General features: G+C 38.0%; 1 long non-coding RNA gene across 1 annotated transcript in view; it reads left to right on the top strand.

The window, feature by feature from the left end:
• LOC109551580 (uncharacterized) overlaps positions 1-12317 on the top strand; it is a 382304-nt gene that overhangs the window by 36469 nt on the left and 333518 nt on the right. The window contains exon 6 of the long non-coding RNA XR_004528378.2: positions 4373-4487. This is a non-coding gene — a long non-coding RNA (uncharacterized lncRNA). The remainder of the gene's footprint in view (positions 1-4372; positions 4488-12317) is intronic.

Here is a 12317-nt window from a genome sequence, read left to right as displayed (position 1 = left end):
ACTGGCACAAAGTTAGGGGTCCCAGCGGCAGCCCCGGCGCGAGGAAAAGGGAGCGCCAGCCCAGCTTCGCCAGGAACGCGCCAATCGCCCCGGGACCGGCGGGGCGGGACGGAGCGGAGCGCCTCCCTGCGCCCGGGCCGCGCGGCTCCCGGCGCATTCCAGCACCCTCCTCCCGCGCGCCGCGCTCTCTCCCCCGACAGCTGATTCATTGGCTCGGCCGCCCAGACTGCCTGGCGCCGGCCGCGTGACGTCACCCATTCACCGAGCCCGCCTCCCCCCCTCCGCTGGCGCCGGCAGGGCGGTCGCCGTGACAACGCCGACGCCACCCGGCGCAATGACTTCCAGCTGGAGCAGCCCCGGCAGCCCGCGCGCTCTCTCGCTCGCGCTGAGCCCAAGAGCGCGGGGGTGGGTTTCTTTCATTCTTTCTCTCTCTCTCTCTGTCTCTTTCTCTTTTTCCAGGCTCCTGCGGGTTCCCCCTGCCGGGAAATGCACTCTCTCTAGTTTTCTAGGGCTCTAGTCCCAATCTCTTCTGAAGCGTGCTCGCAGCCTCCCTTTTCCGTCGCGGTCTCCCTGGGCTCTGTGTTTTGCTGGGCAGCATCCCATGCTAGCCTCGGCAGCCCTATTGGCGGTTGGGTTCAGCCCTTGCAGCGCTAACACCTGCAGAGTCAAGACTCCTGCCAAAAGGCGTAGAGCAAAAGGAGGAAATATTTATTGCCGGAATAGCGAAAATGGTAAACCTCAGCTGTCTTAGAGAATGCCGGGGTAGGTGTTGATTATCTCCCACAATCACAAAACAACTTTTTAATAAGAATTTGCACTATCCCCTCTTAAAACGTAGTGCTTCTTATTTTGCTTTTAAATCAGACTTCACGACAGTTAGGAACTGAACGCTTCCAAAAGGATAAATCCTTCCAGAAGAGAAAACAGATCTGGGAAGTTGTAGTGCTGTAAATTAGAATGGAGTGTGCGTGAGGGTCGTATTTGGAGGGAGCGAGGTTAGGAGAAAAGGAGAGAGGGAGGGAGAGAGAGAGAGAGAGGAGGAGAGATGGAAGAGGCCGGTGGTTTTCGAAGTAAGGCAAATAGTTCAGTATGCAACCCACTTCCACCCTCCCCCCCCATACAAAAATCTTTAAGCCCTGAAGGTGGCGGAGGTGGGTGTGGGAGGGCGGAAGGGAGGGAAGTAGTTAGCTATTGACCAGGGTTGGATGGAAGGTAATACCTTATGCTGTATTTCACTTTTTTTGGACAAACCTCTTGCTTCAGAACAGCTGCATTTTTGGAAGTAAGTCCACAGCTGAGAACTAAGCGAAACCCTCCCACGGATAGCATAAATTTGCATTGCCGAAGCTGCTCATCTGCGGGATTCTTGAGCCCAGAGGATACAAATTCCCTTTCTAGCTCTTGCAAAAATACCTCCAGTAAAAACAAGCACTTTGGCCCCTTTATGAGTCCAGATTTCAGCATATCCATCTTTGCTTTATTTATTGTTTATATATTTGGTTCTGTCTTCAAACGGATTTTAAACCCTTCGAAGGCAGAGAAGGACTCTTTCCTAAACTTTCAATCTCCTGACCCAATTGAATAGATACACGGTGAGTATCTTTTCATGATGGTGCTAAGGAATGATTACTAACCACACTAGGCACAGTTCTGAGACTACTACGTGGTAGTTAATGATCGTTAGTAAAAATAACTAATATATTAGAATTCACGTTCAAGATTGGAATATTTACTTTTCACGTTTCCCAGGAAACTGCTGGTAGCAGTCAGCAGTTTGTTAAATTATTTTTTTTAAACCCTCGAACTCATTTTGTTACCCATCAAAAATGAGGAGTTAGTGAAACATTAATTTTCTAAAATTGCTGCATATTTAAATGTGATTGTAATTGCTCCTTAGCGTTTGAAAATTGTAACATCGATACCAAATGCTTTAGAATCAAAAGAACAGTCTATTGGGGTTGGCATTTTTGTATAAAATGGTCTATAACATAATAGATGACTGATTATCCCATCCACATTATTTGGATTCTTTTAAATGCCAGGTTTCAACGTTGTGGGGGGAGACCCTCAAGAGACCTAAAATAGATTTGCATATTTATTTTCTTCCTTCCTATCTTCAACTAGACTTAATCACAGGTGTTTCAGTCCCTGTAGTTTCAGTAATAGCATGAACTGCCAGTGGTTCCAAACCTTAGCCATACTTTAGAATTACCCCATGAACTTTTAAAAAATACAGCTGGCTAGGTTCCTTACCTAGAGATTTTTGTTTACTTGTCCTGCAGTATGGCCTGGACATCTATTTTTTTTTTTAACTTTATTTCGAATTATAGATTAACAGGAATTTGCAAAGATAGTACAAAGAGGTTCCATATATCCTTTACTTTGTTTCCACCATTGTTTACATTTCACATAACTATAGAACAGTTATAAAATCAGGAAATTGACATTGGTATAAAGTGTTCCTATAATTCTGTGTCTTCTCATCGCTTGCAGATTCTTATAACCACTAGCACAGTCAAGACATGGAACTATTCCAACACAACAAAGATCTTCCTGGTGTAGTCCCTTTTTAGTCTCCTGCCATACACACACGCCATCCCTAACCCTTGGCAACCGTTTGTCTATTCTCCATCTCTATTATTTTGTCCTTTTGAGAATGTTATATAAATTGATTCATACAAGCTTGTGACCTTCTGAGATTGGCTTTTTTCATTCAGCGTAATGCCCTTGAGATCCCTACAAGTTGTTGCATGTAACAATAGTTTATTCCTTTCTGTTACTGAGATGTTTTTCATCATATGAATGTATCACAGTTTAATTATTCACCTATTGTAGGACATTGTGGTTGTTTCCTTTCTTGGGGGCTGTTCTAAATAAAGCTGCTATGAACATTCATGTATAGGTTTTTCTGTGGATATGAGTTTTCATTTCTCTGGGATAAATGCCCAGGAGTGTGATTGCTGGCTCATATGGTAAGTATATGTTTAGTTTTTTAAGAAACTACCAAACTATTTTCCAGAAATGCGGTACTATTTTACTGTCCCAACGGTAATGCATGAGACAGCCAGTTTCTCCCATCCTTGCCAGCATTTTTTATTTTAACTGTTCTGATATGTGTCCAGTGATTTCTCACCATGATGTTATTAATTTGCATTTTCCTAATACTAGTGATGTTGAACATCTTTTTATGTCTTTATTTGCCATCCACATATTCTTTTCAGTGAAGTTTCTCTTCATGTTTTTTGCCCATTTTCTCATTAGATTGTTTTGTTTCTGCTGAGTTTTGAGAGTTGTTCATAAATTCTAGATATGAGTCTTTTATCAGACATGCAGTTTGCAAGTAGTTTGTCCCAGTCATTTTATACTCTTAAAAGACTCTTCTGGAGAGCAAAGTTTTTAATTTTGAGGAAGTCCAATATTTTGATTTTTAAAAATGTGTCATGCTTTTGGTGTCGTGTCTAAGAAATTTCCACCAAGTCCTAGATCTTGAAGACTTGTTCCTATGTTTTCCTTTAAAAGTTTTACAGTTTCACAGTTTACGTTCAAGTCTATAATCCATTTTAAGTTAATTATTATATAAGGTGTGACATTTAAATCAAGGTGCATATTTTGCCTGTGAATGTCCAATTTGTTGAAAAAGACTATCTTTTCTCCATTAACTTGCTTTTGTACCTTTGGAAAAATCAGTTGGTAGTATTCGTGGGGGTCTATTTCTGGCTTCCCTGTTTTGTTCTATTGATCTATATATCCATCTTTCCATATACACCACACTGTCTTGACAACTGTGGCTATGTAATAAGCCTTGAAATTGGGTAGCCTGATTCCTCCGATATCATTCGCTTTGTACGTTTTTTAAAAGCTATTCTAGTTCCATTCCCTTTCCATACACATTTTGGAATAAACCTTGCTGGGATATTTGATAGGAATTGTGTTAAACTGTATATCAATTTGGGAAGAATTGACAACTTTACTATATGGGGTCTCCCAATCTAGGAACACAGTATGTCTCTCCACTTATTTAGACTTTGTTTGATTCCTTTCCTTAGCATTTTGTAGTTTCCCTACTGGTTTGCCTACTTCTTTTCACTTTGTCTTCAGTCATTTTATGCTTATTTTTCACAATGTGTTTTTAGTTGTACTTAGGAGAAAGACTAGGGAAAAGTACTTCTGGTGCATCTTTCTGGAAAGACCCAATGTTTTCTAAAACCACCATGGGTGATTCTAAAAAAGTACAGCCAGAGTTGAGAACCATTGAGCTATACCTCTTTGTGGTACATTGTAGATTATGAAGGGGTCTCAGTATCTATTTCTGTTAGGTTTGTACCATTTTCAAATTATTTTAGTATAAGTGGATTTTCATCTTTCCCAACAGAGAAAATACTTTGATGGAGGGAATAATACCTTCTTATTCTTTGGAAGGCAGCTGAGACTGGTGGCATGGACAAGACTTCTGGAAGCAGGATATCTGTATTTTAATGAGATTTGGGGTAAGGTTCTTAGCTTTTTAAAAGCCAGTAAAATTAATTCATGGTTTTTAAGAGTAAATATACGTAAAAGATGTATCAGAGAGCAAGACTAACAAATGATATATGTTTAAATATTAGTATTTCTTCCCATTGTCATACTCAATATAGCACTTATACAGTGATTATGCAAGCTAAATACTTGGGCTGGGTGTTTGAGCCAGAGGGCGTACCTTGGAAGTCTCTTATTCTTAGGCTCAGTAACAGCCAGAAAGGTAGTTATAGGGAAGATATCGTTGTAAATATATTATAAAAATGTGGATTTTTAAAAATTGATCCAAAGCAGAAAGTATGGTAGGGTAGTGGTTTAAGTCAATAAGAAAGACTATTGACAGTGCAAAGGAGAGGTAAAAGTGATTGTAATGGGATTGAATAGGGAAGGCAGTAGAGCACAAACAGTAAGTGAAAGGCTGGAAGAAAGTTAGAGGTTAAGGGCCTGGAAATTTCATTAAGTGAAATTCTTCCTACTTCTCTTTACTTTCTCATTTTCTTTTGAGAGTTTCTTCCTTTCTTTCTTTTCTTCCTCCCACCTCCCCCTCCCTCCCTTCTTCCTTTCTTTCTTTTCCTCTCTCTCTCTCTTCCTTTCTTTCTCTTTCTTTCTTTTCTTTCTTTCTTCCTTCCTTCCTTCCTTCCTTCCTTCCTTCCTCTCTCTCTCTCTTTCTCTCTCTCTCTTTCTTTCTCTCTTTCTTTCTTTCTACCTAGTCCTTAAATGTTCATGTGATGTGGGGTTCTGCACTCTTCTTCCTTTATGTACTGACCCTGGATAATGTTGTCCAATTCAAAGCGGTATGAAAAAACTAAAAGATTCCAAATGTATGTCTTTAGATCTCTCTCTTAAATCCAGATTCATGGATTGGGTCTCTAATTATCACTGGATATCTCCAATTAGATGTGTCGCTGGCTGTTCAATTTCAACAGGCCTAAATTCTCCCTCTCATCTGTGTTCTCTGTCTCATTAAACAGCATCTCCATTAATTCAGATACTCAAGCCAGAAACTCAGGCATCATCTTTTCAAGCAACAACCAACTATTGATTTTTCCTTTAGGAATCTCTGAAAAATTGTATTGAGTACTGAGGAGAGTAATGTTGGAAGAATGCCAAAATATGTCAAATATGCCAAAATATGAGAAGAAACTGAGAACCTAACCAGTTTCAAAACTAATATTCCCTAAGACTATCTTTATAACTTATGAGGTACCTGATGGAGTTCTCTTAGCACCATCCTTAGTGTCTAGAGCAGTTATTGCCAGTATTTGAATTTTCAGTTTCATATTCTTTCTAGAACTTCATATCCTCTTATTATTATCCTTATACAGCAAGGATTTACTGTATAACACCAGGAATTATACCCAATATCTTGTAATAACCTATAATGGAATATAATCTGTCAAAAAACAAAACAAAAATGAATCACTATCACTATGATGCACACCTGAAACTAACACAACATTGTAAATCCACTGTAACTTCAATTTTAAAAGAGAGAGAGAGAGAGAGAGAGACTCGGACAAGTTAGAATTTTAGTAAATACCAAAAATGCACCTCTAGCACTTATCCCATGGCTCTAGGGTGCTGATGTACACCATTAGCAGTTGCATGAGTCGTCTTGGCAATTGAATGTAAAAATTCAGTGTGTGCATTTCCCTTGTAGTGTTTTAAAATGTTTGGTTCTGAAGAACACCTGTTCCTCTCTCTGCCTCATTCTGTCTCTCTTTCTCTCTGACTCTCTGTTTTTCCCTTACATCTAGGCAACAAGAAAGCATTCCCTCTTTTTTGTAACTTAAAAGGTTTTTAGCAGATCTAATTTATTTGAAAAGTTCTGAATACTGACTCCTGGCAAAACGGAACTCCATAGTCTACTTATTATAGAGGCATTTATATCAAAACTAATTCCTTTATGTCTTCCTTATTAGTATGCTGACACTCACTCACTCTAGGACTGCATCTCCTATAGTCATATAGAGTATAGCACAGCTGAAGGTTAGTTTTATACTGTAATGAGGAAGCCCAGTCTGTTAGATATGAACTGGGGCTACCAATCTCATAACTGACCACTTGCTAACATTAAACCAATGCTAAGAGTAAAGCAGGGTGATAGAAAGGAAATCTAATTTATTGTACATGTTAATGAAAAAAAGATATATCTATGTGTACATATATGTGTATATGTGTGTATTTTCTTCTTCTCCTCCACCTTGCTCCTTATCCACACGCCTCCATGGAGTGTTCCATTCATTTGTCACCAGAACTAGGTCACATTTTTGTCCCTTAGACTTAGTGGGAGACTCCCAACCCATTGTGCTTGGACTAAGTAGAATGTTACCCTATAACCATGTATGAAAAAAAAAAAAGAAAGAACTTTACAATCATTTGAAACAATGCCAATTATTACTTTTAAAAAGCTACCTGCTTTCAATTAAGCAGGAAATTATCTAAGAAGCCACTTAATTTGCTTTGGTCTGTAGTCCCACCACTGCTTTATGCCGAGTGGAGCATGAAATTAAATATGTAACAACTATCCTAATGGTTGTGTCTCAGAATCCAGCATTTTAGCATCTTAGGTACTCGGAGTGGTGATAGATACAAAAACATACAAATCAAAGAACAGGACTGCACTGAGTTGGAGAAAAAATACAAAATAGTATTAATGTCCTCTCTGTGTTTTATATATTTATATATGTTTTATATATATATATATATTTTAAACTAAGTTTTAAAAAAATCTTCTATTAATTTATACATACAGGAAGGGTAGCAGTGCCTGTATGGAAAAATCTCTCTGACTTACAATAAAATGCCACCTTTCTCCCCATGGAAATTCTTATACTAGTTTCTTGGGTCTAAATATAATATAGATTATACAACGATATATTAGAGGAAAAGGTCATAATGAATTTTCACCATTTGGTGAAGAAATGCTAATACTAATCCCTTGTTCGAGGTATCCATCTTTGTTAAGAGCCAAGACTACATACTGTTTGCAATGGAGAAAGTGTTTATGTCGACATATAAGGGCACTAGTTTATGCAAGAAATGTTAGGAGCTTTACTAAAATGACACTTCAATCAGTACTTAACAATGTTGTAAATGCTAGATGGTTCTCAGAGCCTCTTATTTATTTAAAACATTTTTTACAACTTTAAAACTATTTTTATACTAGATAAATCTTTTCAAACACTAATCATATTACAAGTAAACATTTAAAAAATCTCTGTATAAATGCGGATAAAAGCATCCTTGTTCTTTTGTAGGTTGTATCCCAAACCAACCCTTTTCTTTCTTTCTCTTTTTTTAAACTAAGTTAGGCATTCTGGCAGTTTTACCAGGAAATTTTGACAAATAGAAAATTTGACTGGTTATCTTTATCCCCCACGTGTGAAGCAGGACAAGTTTGAGCTGAGATGGCTGGCAAGGTAACAGAGTTACTCTGAAACTCATTTATTCAATGCTAAAGATGCCTAATATTCTAGTTTCTATCATTGAATCTCTCCATACTTGATGATATTGTTAAAAACATTTTCCTGGGCTTCCCTGGTGGCGCAGTGGTTGAGAGTCCGCCTGCCGATGCAGGGGACATGGGTTAGTGCCCCGGTCCGGGAGAATCCCACATGCCGCAGCGGGGCTGGGCCCGTGAGCCATGGCCGCTGAGCCTGCGCGTCTGGAGCCTGTGCTCCGCAACGGGAGAGGCCACAGCAGTGAGAGGCCCACGTACCGCAAAAAAAAAAAAAAAAATTTTCCTGTTTTATTAAACTAAATATTATCTATAAAAATTCTCTGAGGAAAAAACATTTATGGGGCTTTGGTATTTTTCTAGCACAAAAAGTTCTCCTGCATTTGTTCTTCAGCTTTTTTTTTTTTAATCAGAGAAAGTGCATAGACCTTAATCCCAGAATCCTTGCATCAGAATCTGTGCAACCTGGAGAGAACTGCTGAAACTCTCTGAACCAGGTTCCTATAAACTGCAACATTGTTTTATGTGTACAATGGGAATAGTAACTGTCTAACAGAATTGTGGGGATTGCTTGGGATGATGTAAGAAAAGCACCCCTTAAAGTGATTGACACACAGTAGGGCCTCATTATCAAGATTTAAGTGGCTCCAATTAATTGGTGGATCATCTCAGCTTTTTTTTTCTAGCTTCTGTTCTGCTCTGGCAGGTCTTGTGACAAATACTTCATGTCTGTTATTTCATTTACTCCCCCCAACAGCCTAATGAGCTCAGTCTTATTATTATCCCATTTTACAGCTGAGGAAGTCAGATCACAGAGACTGATGATAGCTTATGCACTATTTCAGACAGACAGAAGCAGGTAAGGGTGACATTTGGAGTTCAAGAGGCCGTTTTGCCTGAGACTCAGCCAAAAGTTTTCCCTCCTAGTAGGACCTATGTGCCTGCACAACATTCCTCCACTTTGATCATGCGTCTTTTAACGTGGAATATTAGTGACCGACTAAAGGATAATGATGGTTCTAACACTACTCTGTTGGGCTTGAAATGGACAGAGTTCAGCATATGGAACTTGTTCCCAGCAAAGCCAAATCTTTGCTACAATGAAAGATATTATAGAACTGTCCAATTGCATTTATTAGACAGTACTGAAATGCAAATGTCAAGATAAAAATAAGTGCCTTTCTATAGCTAGGGGTGTGATTTATTTATACACAAGGGGGTTTAATTTTCCAATTAATGAGTGGGGTCTCATGCACATGCTAATGAATGATGTGTGTGTGGTGTAAGAGATTGTTGTGCTAAACTCAAGGTGCTCCCTGCCAGGAAGTAGATCTGTATATTATAATTTGTACGTGTGATATCACACCTATGAAGTCAAGAAAATGAATTAATTAAATTCACAAATGTTTGGTAGAGTGACAATTTTAAGAGTTAGCCAATTCTTTAAGAAATACTTAGGGGATAATGCTTTACTAGGAAATACTTGGGCAATATTTTAAAATTCTCAACGTGGAGGAAAGATATTTAATTGAAAGGAGTGAATCTAAAGAGAGGACCTAAAATAATATTCAGAACCCTGCAATTCACAAGTCAAAACTGGTCTAATTTAGGTTAGAGTAGAGATGTCATTTGGTCTTAGGATGTGGGACTAGCCTTTACCTATCCAAATAATCACTCCTGAGAGCCTGATATTTCTTTTCATGGGAAGTTGCATGGAAAATAGAGCTAGAAAATGAAAATGTATTTGGTTTCAGGGAGCAGTAACCAATGCTCAGCTGGTAAAATGTACCAGATTTTCAAAATAAATGACCCAAATCTTAGGGTTTTGTCCATCTACATGACATGCCTTCTGACTGAGGGTCACAGGGAACCAAAAACTTTTCTCTCTAGCCATTCCTAGTGTCCTGTGGCTGCCATGCCACAAAGAAAAGAGAAAAAAAGAGAAACAAATGAGAACAGCAACACCAAGCTATGTTCTTGTGTGATTTCTGTATAAGTTTTCTTTCTCTCTTTACTTCCTATTGGACACACACACACACACACACTCACTCACATACTCCTCTTCTCCAACTTAGCAGGTACGAAGGGTAATCAGCATGTGTGTATGCTTGTTGAACACATATCAAAAAGCAAACTCAACTTGAAGGGAAGGAAAGGAGAAAATACAACTATTTAAGCTCTGCATTTCTAGGAGAAAATTAAAATTACAATTCTGGGGCCAGCTTCTCAATTTTATTTGAATTTACTCCCTGCCTGTGTTTGAATGCTGGCCTTTTCATACTTAGCAAAGTCTAAGCATGCAGTGAATGAGCAGAAAAAGATCATGAAAGGGACTTCTCTTGGGAAGTCACAAAAACAAAACATTATTGTAGAAATACTAGAATGATCATCAGCACATTTTTCTTATCTAACATTCTATGGTTAGAGAAACCCAGATTCAGCTCTCTGGTTTGGTACATTATGCTCTATTATGACTCAGTTTCTTATTTGTCAAATGGGTATAGGAATATGTCTTTGCAATTAACAGGAATGTTATATAAGGTGAATGAGATATCATAATGTTTAAAACACAATACATTTTTTTAAACAAAGAGAAGTGTTATGAAATATCATTAATCGACACTGTTAAAATGATGGTACAAACCATAAAAAGAATATCTTGTTTATAAGGCCCTATGAGGTAATGTTCTAGAGCACTTAGCTAATTCTCTAATCATACTGGCTCTTAGGAGCCTAGTGTAGTCAGTGCTCAAAAGTATATCTTGAATGAGTGGAAGAACTAATGAATAAAAGAGTGACTATTTCAATTTTCACTTAGGGATTAAATAATTAAAGGCCGTGGAAAAGGGGTGGCAAATATGTAGTATGTGTACCACTTGTCCAATCTCCTTTACTAATTTTATTGCTGCTACTGAAGGTAACTTTAGAATCTTTCTCAGTACAGGACCCCAATATATCCCTATCAATCAACTGGAGTTCATGTGAAAGAAAGTGTATTTGCAATCCTGAAATATTTAGAGAGATTCATAAGCAAAAGGGCAGGGTTAATAATGGGCATGACACTTACCTGGGGCCTATTAACCCTGGATGATCATGAGTATTTATGTTCAAACATACCAGGGCACAGAAGAGTCAAAAGAAACAAATTTTCCACAAAAGAGATGTCACTTTTGTGATGGAATATGATCATGTGTAATCTAGTGTGTGACAAGTAGAGAAAGTATGTTGATATGAAGATGATTAAACATAGAAATTGTCTATAATTTACTAAGCAATATTATTGTTGTTGTTATTGTTGTTAGTAGAAAGGGTGGGAACGAGGAAAGAAGGAGAAGAAATTTCTCACTTTTTCTGGCAGTGTGTGAGTTCAAAGCAAGGATAGGCTTAAAATGATGCTTTTTTGATTTCAAAGTATTCAGTTAGGTTTATTTATTTATCTACCAAAAATCTGGGTTTATATATAATTTGTGAGTACTGTGTGTACACCCAAAGTAAAGATGTGCAATTGGTATGGGACATACAAAGATGGATAAGATTGGGTCCCTGAACCCGACCATGTGAGCACCCTGATCTTGGACTTCCAGCTTCCAGAACAGTGAGAAATCAATTTCTGTTGTTTATAAACCACGCAGTCTGTGGCATTTTTGTTATAGCAGCCCAAATGTCTACGACACAAATAAATACTACTAAAGTTAAAGGTAGGGGAGATTTCTTCCTTGTGGAACCAGGGTGTGGATTAGAGATAGTTTATAATAATAGCACGTAGGTTAGGGCTTTAAGTAAAGTATATACAATCCGTCTATTTATCCACACACACACAATATTTTTTTATAGAAGTGTAGTATACACGCAGAACTGTAGTGTATGGCTTGAAACATTTTCACAAAGCATACACAACCCTATAATCAGCATTCAGATCAGAAACTAGGCCATTATCATCTGGTGTATGATACATCCTGAGGGTTTTTTCTTTTTTTTTTTTAAATAAAGCGTGAGGTAGGAGTTGATTTTTTTTTTCTTTGCATAGGGTGAGTCAATAATTTCAGTACCATTTGTTGAAAATATTTTCCTTTTCCCATTGAATTCTCTTGGCATATTTGCCAAAATCAATTGACTATATAGGTGTGGGTCTATTTCTACATTCTCTTCTGTTCTTAATGGTGCCCTTTGATGAATAGAAATTCTTAAATTTAATATATATATATATATATATATATATATATACACACACACAAATGTAAAAATATACATACTTTTACAGTTAGTGCTTATCGTGTCCTACTCCAAGGTCATGAAGATATTCTCATGTGTTTTCTTCTAAAAGGTTTATTGTTTTACCTTT

This window comes from Tursiops truncatus, chromosome 10 (genome assembly GCF_011762595.2).
Source record: "Tursiops truncatus isolate mTurTru1 chromosome 10, mTurTru1.mat.Y, whole genome shotgun sequence".
NCBI lineage: Eukaryota > Metazoa > Chordata > Mammalia > Artiodactyla > Delphinidae > Tursiops > Tursiops truncatus.
The sequence above is the reverse complement of the archived record's forward strand: the minus strand, read 5'-3'. Positions and strand labels throughout refer to the sequence as shown.